This window comes from Pleurodeles waltl, chromosome 6 (assembly GCF_031143425.1).
Source record: "Pleurodeles waltl isolate 20211129_DDA chromosome 6, aPleWal1.hap1.20221129, whole genome shotgun sequence".
Taxonomy (NCBI): domain Eukaryota; kingdom Metazoa; phylum Chordata; class Amphibia; order Caudata; family Salamandridae; genus Pleurodeles; species Pleurodeles waltl.
Window position 1 is genome coordinate 1387733980 of NC_090445.1, and position 14978 is coordinate 1387748957.

Sequence of the window (14978 nt, forward strand, 5' to 3'; positions counted from 1 at the left end):
TTTATTCATTTTATTGTTACAATAATCATTTTTATGGTCTTGTTTTATTTTCCGTTTATCTAACTGTTTTTGCCTAGGCCAGCACTCTGTTCTCAAACAAGACATTCTTGATCACTCTGTGCCCCTTCCAAGGCTACAGCACGGTACACTGCCGGTGAACGTGGTAGAAGTTTAATCTCCAAAATTCGTAGAAAATACAGATCCTTAGGTAGGGACATCTTTTCAGAACATCAGTTGTCTTGTTATAAAAACACTTCCTTGTCCCTTACACGTTAGAGGGAGATTCCAGCAAGTGAACCACGACTGTATGTTGATTGCTGAATGCTTCGCTACATATGCTAATACAGACCACAGACCTTTGCTCAGAAATGGGGGTTGATGTCTTCCCAGGGGAACCTGAAGGGCAGAATTTGAGCTTAACATGCTGTACTCGATCATAACCTAGGTAGGGATTAGTCCATCGATTATAGTGACAATATGATAGCGTTGTTTTTATGGTTCACTCTTCTTGTCACAATTTTAATACTGTCATGTTGTGTCATCTTGGTTATTGCAGGTCACGCTTTGCTATCTAAGATGCAGTTGTTTTATTAACTTCATTATTGAAACATATACTGCCTCTGTTTGTCATTTCTATATGTGACTGAATTGTAAATGAGAGAATCGGATGAGACCTGAGTGACCACGACTTCCCTAAAAAGCCAGGTGTCATGCGATCGGCTGCCCAGTCATCACTATCCTTGGGTATAGATGAGGCACTGCTAGATAGCCGGAGCAAAACCCGGATTGGAGCAACAGATGTTACCCGCAGAGGGTTAGACTTAGGCCCTCATTCTGACCTTGGCGGGCGGCGGAGGCCGCCCGCCAAAGTCCCGCCGCCAGGTTACCGTTCCGCGGTCGAAAGACCGCGGCGGTAATTCTGACTTTCCCGCTGGGCTGGCGGGCGGTCGCCTTCAGGCCGCCCGCCAGCCCAGCGGGAAAGAGGCTTCCACGATGAAGCCGGCTCGGAATCGAGCCAGCGGAGTGGAAGCTGTGCGACGGGTGCAGTTGCACCCGTCGCGTATTTCACTGTCTGCGCAGCAGACAGTGAAATACATTTAGGGGCCCTCTTACGGGGGCCCCTGCAATGCCCATGCCAGTGGCATGGGCACTGCAGGGGCCCCCAGGGGCCCCGCGACCCCCCCTACCGCCATCCGGTTCCCGGCGGTCGGACCGCCGGGATCTGGATGGCGGTAGGGGGGGTCGGAATCCCCTCGGCGGCGCAGCAAGCTGCGCCGCCTTGGAGGATTCAATGGGGCGGCGGTACACTGGCGGGAGACCGCCAGTGGTGCCAGTCCGACCGCGGCTTTACCGCCGCGGTCGGAATCCCCATTGGAGCACCGCCGGCCTGTCGGCGGTGCTCCCGCGGTCCTCCGCGGGTCAGAATGACCGCCTTAGTCTCCCACACCGCAGGCGATTCTGCCGCTCAAAATCCAGTAGTCTCATTAGAATAATGAGAGCCTATACCACAGCCCTATTTGCAAGACCCTTACACCACTAGAGCATCATGTTTACTGATGTTCTGGTGGAGCAATGCCCACTCTCATTTATAAGGTGATGTCAAGCCACTTTTTGGGGGTCATTTTAACCCTGGCAGCCGGCGGTTTCCCGCCGTTTTAGCCCCGGCGGTGATAATCCGCCAGGGCAGCGCTGCAAGCAGCGCTGCCCTGGGGATTATGACTCCCCTACCGCCAGCCTGTTTCTGGCGGTTTGCACCGCCAGGAAGAGGCTGGCGGTAAGGGGAGTCCTGGGGCCCCTGGGCGCCCCTGCACTGCCCATGCCATTGGCATGGGCAGTGCAGGGGCCCCCTAACAGGGCCCCGTGCAGCTTTTCACTGTCTGCAAAGCGCGACTGGTGCTACTGCACCCGTCGCACGGCCGCAACACCGCCGGCTCCATTAGGAGCCGGTTCCTATGTTGCGGCCGCACCCCCACTGGGCCAGCGGGCGTAAAACAGCTTCCTGCCAAGCTTGTAATGACCCCCTTTGTGTCTTAAATGCTGTCTTGTAAATGACGCACCTTCACACACATCAGTCAGGGGCACATATACTTGCCCCTGATACTGTCTTAGTGCCACCTTAGTGTCATGTCTATGATGCTAAGGTGGGGTTATGGCAGCCATTCACCTGTGTTATGTAACAAAGTAGCGATATGCATGCATTGTGCCATATCATGGCTGCATCAGGCAAGGTGTATGCAAGGGGGGCATTTCCACACAGAGATGCCTGAAAAAAATGGCACAGGGAAAATCAGTTGTTTTACAGTAGTTCAAATGCCTGCTCAGGGCACGTGTAAAAGTGATGCCCCTACCATAATCTATAGGTCTTCCTGACTCTTTGCTGCACCAGCATCCAAATAATGTTCCCACTAGTCCAGCTAAAGCACCATAAGTGAGTGAAACATTCTGACTCTGTCTTGGTAATGACAGCCAATTCTTTTTTATTTAATTCATGAATGGGAACTCCGAAGAGGTCCACATGCATAGATAATACATAAAATATCATATGACAATAAAGATACAGTTCCTATTTAACACTGTGTAATAACATTACATTATCTATTAAATGTAATACATTCACAATACTTCCCACGAAACTTAAATTCCATAATTAATCTCAAACGGTACTATAGATTTATAAAGTGCATCAAATTTGAAGATTTAGCTTCTATATGAAAAGACCTTAAACTTGACCCTTCAAACTCTTTACAATATATTTCCTATAAGGAGCATCGTACAGTGCAGGAAGTGAGCACCCTAAGAGAAGCCACTCTTACTACATTCCCGAACACAAAGTGGTATTTGCTTCCATAAGGACAAATATAAAGAATCTACTTAAAATCCAAAATAAAAGTGATCAGTAAGGTACAAAACAACCTGCCCTCTGCCCGTCTGACTTGTATTACAAAACATTATCATGCTCTGCTACTCAGTAGAAATCTACTCTTCCTTATTGCACCTTAAATATCATATAAAATGCCTCTAAACTTCTGAGGTAGTTCACTTACATTCATCTATAACCACCAATACAAGAAAACCTCAATATAGATTTAAAAATGACTTGAAAAATCTAAAGATCCTAAAACTAAATATTTCATTAGGTGGATTGCAAATAAATTCCAAGGCCTCTCTGGCAGAAAGAATATGAAAATTCAAATAGAGAGCTTTTAACCATTTTTTCCTAAATGTAGCTGAAGCACGACAAACAAATAATACATGCTTAAGATTCTGCACCCCTCATTTGCAAAGATCACAAATGTTAGAGGATCCATCCCATTTGGAGGTTAATTCTCTAAGTGGCACTCTATCTAATCTCAACAGAATGAAAAAGCGCCTCACCCCATGTGGGAAGTTCCAGGCAAGGTATGGCTGAGAATGTTTAAAAGTCACTGATTTAGTTAACATAACGAGTCTCCTCTTTAAAACACGAGACTCAAATTGTAGAGAAAAACCTTTAGACCATGTCACTGCTTTCAAGGTCTTTTAAAAAACTGTGGGCAGTATCAATAGAATCAGGTCAGGTTCAAGCTCAAGTAATTGCACAGCAAGATTATAGTTTTCTAAAAAAAACTTGGATTTTTCCCTTAATCTGCTGAAGATTTCTATGAAAGCTAAGTGTCTCAGGGTAGATTCCATACTATGGCCTAAGCAGCAAGTCCTCTAGATTATCGCCGCAAGGCCCTGTACAAAGGTATTCTTAATACCAAATGCAAGCCTTAGAGCTGCCACTGAGCCTGAGAATCTTTGCTTGGTAAGCATTAAGTAGATGTAAAAAATGGCACTGGCCAACTGCATTAAAGAAGGCCACTCGACCTTGTGCTTGAGAAAGAGCCTTACTAACCTTATTATGAATGTGATCTTGGTCGCTGAATGAACAGGATAAAACTTTCCCCAAAAAACAATTGCTTTTTACACCCTCTAATTTATATTGACCCAGAGACCAAGAAAAGTTTTTTTTTTTACCAGATTTGTTCCCTAGAAAGCATACTACTTAAGACTTAGATATCTTAAATTTCAAATAATTCTGCATAGAATAGTAATTTAAGGTGGCCAGATGCTGCTTTAGACCTTTCGGGGTCAGGTCAATCGCTACTATATCGTCGGGGTATAAGAGGCAGGAGATTGAACGCCCTCCAATTTTAGGTGCAAAGTCATCAACATTCCATAAGGAACCAGGCAGGTCATAGATATATAAAGAAAAGAGCAATGGTGCCAATAAACAACCTTGCTTCAATAAATTTTTTGTAGGGAATTCAGAAGATAGGCCCTGCTCTCCTCCTGAAACAACCTTGCACCAGGTCAAAGAGTACAAAGCTATGATCAACCGTAACAAGTTTGTCGGGACCCCCAACTTCTACAATTTCTTCCATAAGATCTTCCTATCTGCCCTGTCAAAAGCCGTTGAGACATCTATAAATGCAGCCTATGCTCTTCTGCCCCTGATCTGAACATATTTTTCATTTATAATTTGCATTAATAAAATATTATCCAAAGTATTATGGCCCTCATTATGATATTGGCAGTAAAAACTGCCTACCGCCACAACGACAGCCGCCAAAAGGCTGTCGCCACGGCTACCAGCAGTCTGCCGTATTATGACCACAGCCATATTTCCGCCAGAAGGATGGCGGAAATCCAGCTGTGGCCATGCCGGCGCATGCCGGTAAGGTGGCACTGCTGCCACCAGCAGCGCCACGCCAGTAGACCACCACCAGCCGTATTATGACCCATATTACGGCCTGGTGGTGTTCTGCTTGCGGACGCTGCTGGTGGCAGCAGCGCCCTGTTCTGTCTCCTGCCCGAGGACCCCCTAAACACAGGTAAGTGGATGCTCTGACAGGGGAGGGGGTGCGGGTGTTGTGTGTGTGTGTGTGTGAATGTTTGTGCGTGCGTGTCTGCGGGTGTGTGAAAGTGTGCGTATGTATGGAGGTGTGTTCTGTGAATGTGTGTCTGCGAAAGGGATGAATGCGTGTATGCACACGTGAATGAATGCGGGAATGGGTGTGTGTGTGCGCGTGTGTGAAGGGAGGGGCATGAATGAAGGTGGGGTTTGGAGAAGAAGGCGGGGTGGGGGGAATCTGGGGAGGGGATGGGGGAAGACCTCTATCAGGGGCACTGTCACTGATAGTGCCTACCGCCATGGTTTTCGTGGTGGTAAGGGAGCCACTGAGACCATGGCGGTAGGTGGGGTCATTATCCCGCAGGCGGTACAGTGATGGCCACCGGGCTGGAGATTTATATCTCTAGCATGATGGCCATTACTGCCATGGCGGGCGGTGTGGTACATTGGCAGTTTGACTTCAGCCAAACCGCCAATGTCATAATATGATGGAAAGAACCGTCAGCCTATTGGCAGTTCTTTCCACCATATTACTGTCGACCGCCAGGGTCATAATGAGGACCTATGTTCCTTCTTGAAACCTACTTGTTCCAGAGGGAGTATCTTGTGTTCCTCAACCCAAGAAGTTAAATGCGTTAGTATACTTTTCGAAAAAGATCTTGCTAGTTGCATCCAGCAGGGCCATTTGACAGTAATTTATGGGTAGAGATGTACCTCCCTTTTTTGTATAGTGGGACTATGACACTCCCTGTACAGGAGTCAGGGCCTCTACCTTGTAAATAACAGACAACAGGTGGAGAATTCTTGCCCAGCGCTGGGGTTCTTGTTTAATTATTGCCATTGAAACCTCATCAGGGCCCATTGCGCCGGATGCCACATTGTCCTTCTGAACCCCTCTACATCAGTCACAGAGGGGGGACCAAGGCTATCTAATTCAGCTGTATTACTTGTACTCAGGTCCACTTCCCATGGCTCCATATCCCAATTTTCTGCAAATAGGGAGAATATATACTCCCTACAATCAGCCTTGGCTATCGGAGGACAGTGGAAGATTTACGATTTCCACACCCTTCAGAAATAATAGCCCAAAATTTACTGAAGTTTTTAGTCACCGTGGCTTCTCTCAATGCTACCCACTTCTGTTCGGCCTCCACGTTCCTTATGCCCAACTTCATTCCTACAGCTATCCGTAGTCTCCCATTCATACTGTCGCCCTATCAATTTTTGGATTTCTCTATTCAACAATAAGACTGATAACTTTACTTTCTTTTGAGGAGGCTTAATATGCTTAGGCTGATCCCATAAGTTTGGTGAAGTAATTTAACGGATCCCCACTCGATTCGTAGATGTATCTCACTGAGCATTCAAGCACTTCTTTAATAGATAATATTTTAGCAGGTGTCTAATAAATTCTACCTGTTTTCCCATTAAAACTAATGTCCTTGCTCTTGAAATTCCAGGTCTCTATCAAGGATAACTGAATTGTTAGCGATAGGTTGACGTTTTATGATCACTGAACGGTGTATCAATGATTGTCATATCCTCCGCTAATTGGGCGATAGCGTAGGTGGCCAAAAAGTAGTCAATAACAGAACTACTCTGTAGAGTTTTATGTGTATAGGCTGCAGGAGAGTCAGAACGGAAACACCTGTTTAAAATGCTACAGCAAAGGTTCCTCAAACCTTTCAATAAGACATACCCCCTTTCATCCGTCCTAATTTTGGATTGGAATAAGATGGAAGGGATATTAAAAGCAGTTTCCGTCTCTAAATCGCAAAAAATGGAAAGCGATAGATTAGAAATGTTACCATTTAAATTCCCCATTATCAATACCTTATAAGCACTTTCATGGGAATTTGAACAGATAGCAGAAATATAATTAAACCATATCATAATGCTTATCTGGGGGAATATAGACATTTACTATTAGCAAGGGAGTTTTCCTGGCATTCTCCAAAAGTGGGTACACTCTCACGATCTAAAAAAGATTTGAGGAGACTGGGAAACTAACATATTTCCATTTATGATTGTTGCTTAACAACATAGCAATCCCCCTTTTGCCTGCCCTTTCTTATAAGGCTGTGCCTTTAGAGATAGGACCGAATACTCGGGACAGGAAAAATCAGATACACTCCAGGTCTCTTAGATGCAAATTAAGTCAGCCTGTAGAGAACAAATAAAGTCTAATTTTTCAGGATGGTTCCCCATTCCTGCGGTATTCCAAAAGACCACGGAGGGATTAAGGTTAATGACCAGGTTGTAAGAGCTTTCCCTTCGCCCAAGTGCTATTTAGAGCCCCCTGCCAGCCAACTCCAGTTTTCCTGTTTGGAGCCTGAATGATATGTAGGGGAATTTTCCATAAGCTTCACCACCCTTACTCCACAGAAAAAGTAAACTTTAACTTTTTCCAAAGAGGAAGAAGAATGGTCAAGCACTCAGTGCGGATAAGTATCATTGGAATATGAAATGGGGGTGGACTGCTGCCAAATCAAATGGAATTTCTTTTTCCCATACTGGGACCATATCTATGCCTCTACGCTACAACTGCTCAAAATTAACTAAGATCAGGTTTATAACGGTTTTAGAGAAGAACCAGACTTTTGTCTTTATCAGTCCTACACTCTGGCCAAGTAATACCCGAGAAATGTCACTGCTTTCAATTAATTTTAGCTTCTCTATATGTAAAACAAGAGATTAAAAGAGAACGATTTAAAATTAAATTCAGATCAAATATAGGAGAAAACTCGAGACATTCAGCGGTCTCCACATGCCCTTTAGTAACTTCCTCCCTACTATTTACTTCCCCACTTTTATAAAGATCAGATGTAGGGTTCAATAACACAGCATTTGCATTCACATTACAAAATGAGACGGAACGTGGATTTAAATCAGACACAACGCTCAATGTGGCTGGAGGATTGTTCTGTTGCACACCCCACAAATGGGTCAAGTCTTGTTCTTCCCTAGGGAGAGGAGATTCAATGGTTCTCATGTCCTTGAGTCTCTCCTTCATCCAGGCCAGTTCATGTTCTTCCCAGTGAGAGGAAGTTCCAGCAGGGCCCATGTACTCGAACTTAACCTTTCTTGGGTTCTTTTTTTAGATTTGCTTTTTCCCCTTCCCCCCCACCCTTCTCCCCCTTTTTTTCCTTTTTCCCAAGATTCCATTATGCTCTGCCATCATCGAGTTGGGGTATACTTTGGGCAGAAAAATTGAAAAAGAGGCCACTGTAGGGTTTAGCTCTTTTTTCAAGATAGCAGGTTCAGAGATGGCCGGGGACGACTTACCCGTAGGAAGGGGCTGGAAAAGAGATTTTCTAAGGAATAGACAACACTCACTTGTAAAAAGGGATCCTGTGAATTTGAATATTTCATATAAGCTTGTGGCTTGCCCACCTGAGTTCCCTGATCAGAATGAGTGGGCTGATTACATGGATTCACAGGCACCCGAGAGTCCGAAGAGAACAAACTTGGGTTAGGACCTTGACACTCCAACTTTTGATGAGCATCCTTTGAGGCCATTAATATTTTCTCATCCAGGCCAGGTTTGACATTCTTTTGATCTAAAAGGAATTTCAATATAGATGGTAGAATGTCTTGAGTATGATCTGAGTTGTTTATTGTTTTTTTCTAAAAGTACCAAAATCGATGATAGGATTCTCTCGAGACATTTAAAGGACTCCGAAAATACTATGGGGGTCATTACGACCTTGGCGGACGGGGGTAATTTGGGGAAAGGTACGGCCAAAAGGCTGGCGGTACCTTTTCCCAAATTATGAGCCAAACCGCCAATGTACCACTCCGTCCGCCGGGGTGGTAACAACCTCTGGGCTGGAGACTTCAGTCTCCAGCCAGGCGGCTGTCACAGTCCCACCCTCAGGATTATGACCCTGCCTACCGCCGTGGTTTTCGTGGCAAATCAACCACCCCGAAAACCATGGCGGTAGGCACTATCAATGCCAGGGAATTCCTGATAGGGGTCTCCCATGTCCCCTCCTCCTCCCTCTCCTGACCCCCTGACATCCACAGACGCGCACGCATACACTCCCATACACACACACACATACCTACATCCACCCATGCACGCACACATGCATACCCACACCCCGCAACACACACTAACATACAATGAAGCACACACGCATTCACAACACACAACATACACGTACACTCACATTCATTCATTGACGCATGCATTCCACGTGACACACCCTCATGCACGCATACAAAAACAGACACACACCCCCACACACAAAACCCCCACACATGCACACAACACCCCCCAACCCACTCTCCTGTTGGAGAACCTGACTTACCTGTTTGCAGAGGGTCCTCCGGCAGGAGACAGGACGAGGCGCTGCTGCCAGCAGCAGCATCCACCAGCAAAACACCACCAGGCCGTATCATGGCTCATGATATGGTAGGTGGTGATTTGCTGGCGTGGTGCTGCTTCTGGCTGCAGCGCCACCTTACCGCTGTGTGCCGCCATGACCGTGTTCTGGTGGTATTCCGTCTATGGTCATAATGTAGTTGGCGGCTGGTAGCCACGGCGATGGTATGTTGGTATGTTGGCGGCTGTCGCCGTGGCAGTAGGCGGCATTTACCGCCAATGTCATAATGAGGCCCTAAATATTGATTTGGAGGACTACTCTGTAGATTCTCAAAGCACACAAGTTCTGGCGTCTAAGAAGACATTAATGGGGAGAGAAAATGATTGGTAGGGGTACTACTAAACATCCTTAGACCGGGCTTACCATCTATTCTGCTTTCCTACTTATCTCGTAATCAGAGCTTACAGAACATGTCAAGAATGCACTTCTGAGTTCAAAGAAGACTTTTATTGTTGTTAATTCTTCTAAAACCACAAGTTCGTGAGAGACGAATTATTAGATTTCAAGCACACGTTCAATGAAAACAAAATATATTTCAATTGCAATGTACACAGCAGGTTATATTTATAAGATATTGAATGCAAAGCAAAACAAATACTTCACCGTGTGAGAAACTATTTACAGCTTCATCTTTCTAGGGTCTGCAAGTTGATGACTCCTGGTCAACTGCGAGAAAGAGATAATCTACCCACACGGGAGGCTGGCAACCGGCGCCAAGTTCCAGTCCGAAGTCAGGCAGATTCGAATCTAATTCTCCGAAGCCCTGAGCCACCCTTAGAACAGCATTCCCCCTCCTCTCAGACCCGGGAAAACTACGCAAGCCTTTGGAGATTGGCCAGATCTCCTAGACTGCTCCTCTTCCCAAGCTTGAGCAGGATGGAAAAACACCCAATGTACTCTCTCTTATCATGTCTAGTCTACTGTGAGAAGAAAACAGCTTGGTTCATCTTGTGCAAAAACACAGCTTGGAAAAATACAGCTTGGATTCTCAACTGCAATGTCTAACTCCATGTTAAAGGCAATAGGCAGCTAAGCTAAATATCAAATGTAATGTCTAATGTCATGTCAAAGCTAATAGGCAGCTGAACTGAATACAAAATGTAAGGTCTAATATCATGTCAAAGCCAATAGGCAGCTGAGCTGAATACAAAATGCAATGTCTAATATCATGTCAAAGCCAATAGGCAGCTGAGCTGAATACAAAATGCAATTTATAATATCATGTCAAAGCCATTAGGCAGCTAAACTGAATACAGCATGTCAAAGCCAATAGGCAGCTAAACTGAACACATCATGTCAAAGCCAATAGGCAGAATACAGAATGTAATGGCTAATGCAATGTCAAAGCCAATAGGCGGCTAGGCTGAACAAAACATATAGGAGGTGATTCTAACCCGCCCGCCAGAGTTCCCCCCTCCAGAATACCGCACCGCGGTCAGAAGACCGCTGCGGTTATTCTGGGTTTCCCACTGGGCTGGCGGGCGACCGCCAAAAGGCCGCCCGCCAGCCCAGTGGGAAACACCCTTCCCACGAGGAAGCCGGCTCCGAATGGAGCCGGCGGAGTGGGAAGGTGCGACGGGTGCAGTTGCACCCGTCGCGAATTTCAGTGTCTGCAAAGCAGACACTGGAATTCAGGGTGGGGCCCTCTTACGGGGGCCCCTGCAGTGCCCATGCCATTGGCATGGGCCCTGCAGGGGCCGCCAGGGGCCCCACGACACCCCATACCGCCATCCTGTTCCTGGCGGGCGAACCGCCAGGAACAGGATGGCAGTATGGGGTGTCTGAATCCCCATGGCGGCGCAGCAAGCTGCGCCGCCATGGAGGATTCATGTGGGCAGTGGAAAACCGGCGGGAGACCGCCGGTTTTCCTCTTCTGACCGCGGCCAAACTGCCGCGGTCAGAATGCCCTGCGGGGCACCGCCAGCCTGTTGGCGGTGCTCCCGCCGACCCTGGCCAGAATGACCCCCATAATGTGCTACTGGTGAACATTGAGCAACTAATATGCGCAGTGGTGAAACACAAAGTCATTGGTCAAACTCCATTAATATCATCACATTCCACCCTATGACCAATGAATTTTTGTTTCACATATCTCTTGTTTCAAACAAAAAAACACAAAAAAAAAACATTATCAGCAAATCAGATTTGAATGATCAAAGCAATCCCTGTAAAGCAATGAAAGTGGATTAACATATTGATCTCATAACCTTTCACATCAGAAACATCTACACAGAAAAGACTGAAACTTTTATACTCTGCAATTTGATGTAGCATGAGTACTACTCATGTAAAGGTGCACGATCCACCTGAAAGGTATGCTGGGAGATAAGTGAAAGTCAGAGTTCCACACGAGAAAACAGACAGTTAGCTGTTAAGGTTGCTTAGTTCCAGTGGAAGAATGCAATCAAACAAGTTGAACTTGAACTGAAGGCGCAGTTTGCGCAAAATGGATCCATGGTGCTGGCACTTTACTCAGCCAGGTTCAGGTTGGGGGTTCGGTCCCTTCCCCGACCCCACACGCACACACCCGAAGGGGGACCACACAGCACACTCAAGGACAGTGGCGAAACGTGGTAGGATCTGCAAAAGAAACAAGTATGACTTTTCTTGCAAATAATATTTTTCATTTAAAATGTACCCTTCCTCTTCCTTTCCCTGTTTTATAATCAGCAGGACGTTTTTGGGGCCCTTTGTTATAATTTCTGCAGGTTCTGGAGGGTCATCTGGGGCTTTAACCCACACCTCAGCACTGAGGTTTTTATCTGCTGCACCACAGCTTCCCTTTTCTTGCACTGTCAGAAGGGCTGGGGCAGACTCATTCTTTACCAAACCTCCATTCACTGCACTTATGACAAGTTGGGCCATTCTGTCTCCAATTTGTATGAATGAATCAGATTCTTTTCTATGTATCAGCATAATTTCGATTTCTCCTTGGTAATTTGCAGCAATCACTCCCCCTAAAGCCTGATCAATTTGCCACATTTGTCCTGGTAACTTTCCTCTCCCCAACTGCTCTATGACTGCTTGCATGACAGACTGCTTTTGTGCGTGCTGCACAGTTTTTATCAAATCTAGGGGAATGTGCATCTCTCTCATCTCTGCCCACCTGTAAGTGGCTTTTTCTCCCAGCTGTTCACATTTCTGGGGCACCCACTTAGCCATCCCCACTAAGGCAGAATTCTGGGTGTACACTTCTCTCTCTGAATTTTTCTCTTTAACATCTGAAAGGGAATTGAACCAGTTAGGTGCAAGACATGTGGAAAACCAAACGGCTAAACCATTGGCAATGAACCAAGAATCAGTGTAAAAATGACACATCTCACGTAGCTCTTGCTTTAAAATCTGACACACATTGTACAACACTGTTCCTTCTCCTGTGCCAGAAAATAACATTTCAGTCAATGAATCATTAGTAAAACAAACATGCTTTTTATCTTCAGTGGACACGAATTCAAATGGTGCACTCAATTTCGCTAGTGACTCTTTTACCTGTGGTACTCTAGCCCTGTCTTGCAAGTACCAGATCCAGTGTATGATCCTAGCTAGGGGCACTATTTTCTTTCCCTGTTCTTGAATTACATGTACATCAGTATTTGCACTCAATTTCACTGCGCAGAAACCTAACGTCTGCATTATTTCATTTGCCAAATCACAAGCGCGCAGCTGCATATTATTTTCCCCAGTGACTATATACCAAAGTGTTAGGATTTCACTCAAATGAGGGCTATTCAGTTTCCAAAAATCAAACAAGCTAATGAAACTTGGTGTCTCTTGCTTAGTGCAAACAGTAAGAAGCTCTAAAATCTTTCGTTTTACTTGTGCATTTTGCAACGGTAACTCGTAAATCAGATTCTGAGCTCTCACGTTCTCGTCCGTGTTATCAGTTAAGGAATGCACTTTGACTGCCAAAAAACCTGGCTCACACGGAGGCTCAGAGCAGCACGAAGCTGTCCTAACCCCCTCATTACTGGAATGGGAAAAGGCAGATTCTTCTAAAACAGCATTTTTATAACTTTCAGCATTATCTTGAATTAATGTATTCTGGCTAATTTGCTCACGTAAATTCTTATTTTCATGTTCCAACTGCCTACATTTCTCCTGCATTTCTCTGTAAGCAGATAAAGGTATCCCAACCCTTCTGTCAAACACAAAAGGGACATCACTTCCAAAAGGCACATTTTCTAAATATGCTTCATCACAACAAAACATATTTCTCAAAGCACCATCAGGCAGTTTAGCTACACATGCATTTTCAAACATGGTCTGCCGTGCTTCTGTAATTCTCCAAACAACAAAAAACAATTCACAGTTTTTCATAGCACCATCGGGCAGTTTAACTACACATGCATTTTCAAACATGGTCTGCCGTGCTTCTGTGATTCTCCAAGCAACAAAAAACAATTTCTGTAATTCTCCAAACAACAAAAACAATAACACTTTTAAAGTGTGCACGTAGAAATCTACTAATTCGTCAACACCCCACTCCTGGTACCAAAATGTTCTGCTTTCCTACTTATCTCGTAATCAGAGCTTACAGAACATGTCAAGAATGCACTTCTGAGTTCAAAGAAGACTTTTATTGTTGTTAATTCTTCTAAAACCACAAGATCGTGAGAGACGAATTATTAGATTTAAAGCACACGTTCAATGAAAACAAAATATATTTCAATTGCAATGTACACAGCAGGTTATATTTATAAGATATTGAATGCAAAGCAAAACAAATACTTCACCGTGCGAGAAACTATTTACAGCTTCATCTTTCTAGGGTCTGCAAGTTGATGACTCCTGGTCAACTGCGAGAAAGAGATAATCTACCCACACGGGAGGCTGGCAACTGGCGCCAAGTTCCAGTCCGAAGTCAGGCAGATTCGAATCTAATTCTCCGAAGCCCTGAGCCACCCTTAGAACAGCGTTCCCCCTCCTCTCAGACCCGGGAAAACTACGCAAGCCTTTGGAGATTGGCCAGATCTCCTAGACTGCTCCTCTTCCCAAGCTTGAGCAGGATGGAAAAACACCCAATGTACTCTCTCTTATCATGTCTAGTCTACTGTGAGAAGAAAACAGCTTGGTTCATCTTGTCCAAAAACACAGCTTGGAAAAATACAGCTTGGATTCTCAACTGCAATGTCTAACTCCATGTTAAACGCAATAGGCAGCTAAGCTAAATATCAAATGTAATGTCTAATGTCATGTCAAAGCTAATAGGCAGCTGAACTGAATACAAAATGTAAGGTCTAATATCATGTCAAAGCCAATAGGCAGCTGAGCTGAATACAAAATGCAATGTCTAATATCATGTCAAAGCCAATAGGCAGCTGAGCTGAATACAAAATGCAATGTATAATATCATGTCAAAGCCAATAGGCAGCTAAACTGAATACAGCATGTCAAAGCCAATAGGCAGCTAAACTGAATACATCATGTCAAAGCCAATAGGCAGAATACAGAATGTAATGGCTAATGCAATGTCAAAGCCAATAGGCGGCTAGGCTGAACAAAACATATAGAGGGTCATTCTGACCCTGGCGGCCGGTGGCCGCCAGGGCCACCGACCATGGGAGCACCGCCGACAGGCTGGCGGTGCTCCAATGAGCATTCTGACCGCGGCGGTTCAGCCGCGGTCAGAAGCGGAAAGTCAGCGGTCTCCCGCTGACTTTCCGCTGCTCATTGGAATCCTCCATGGCTGCGGAGCGCGCTCCGCAGCCATGAGG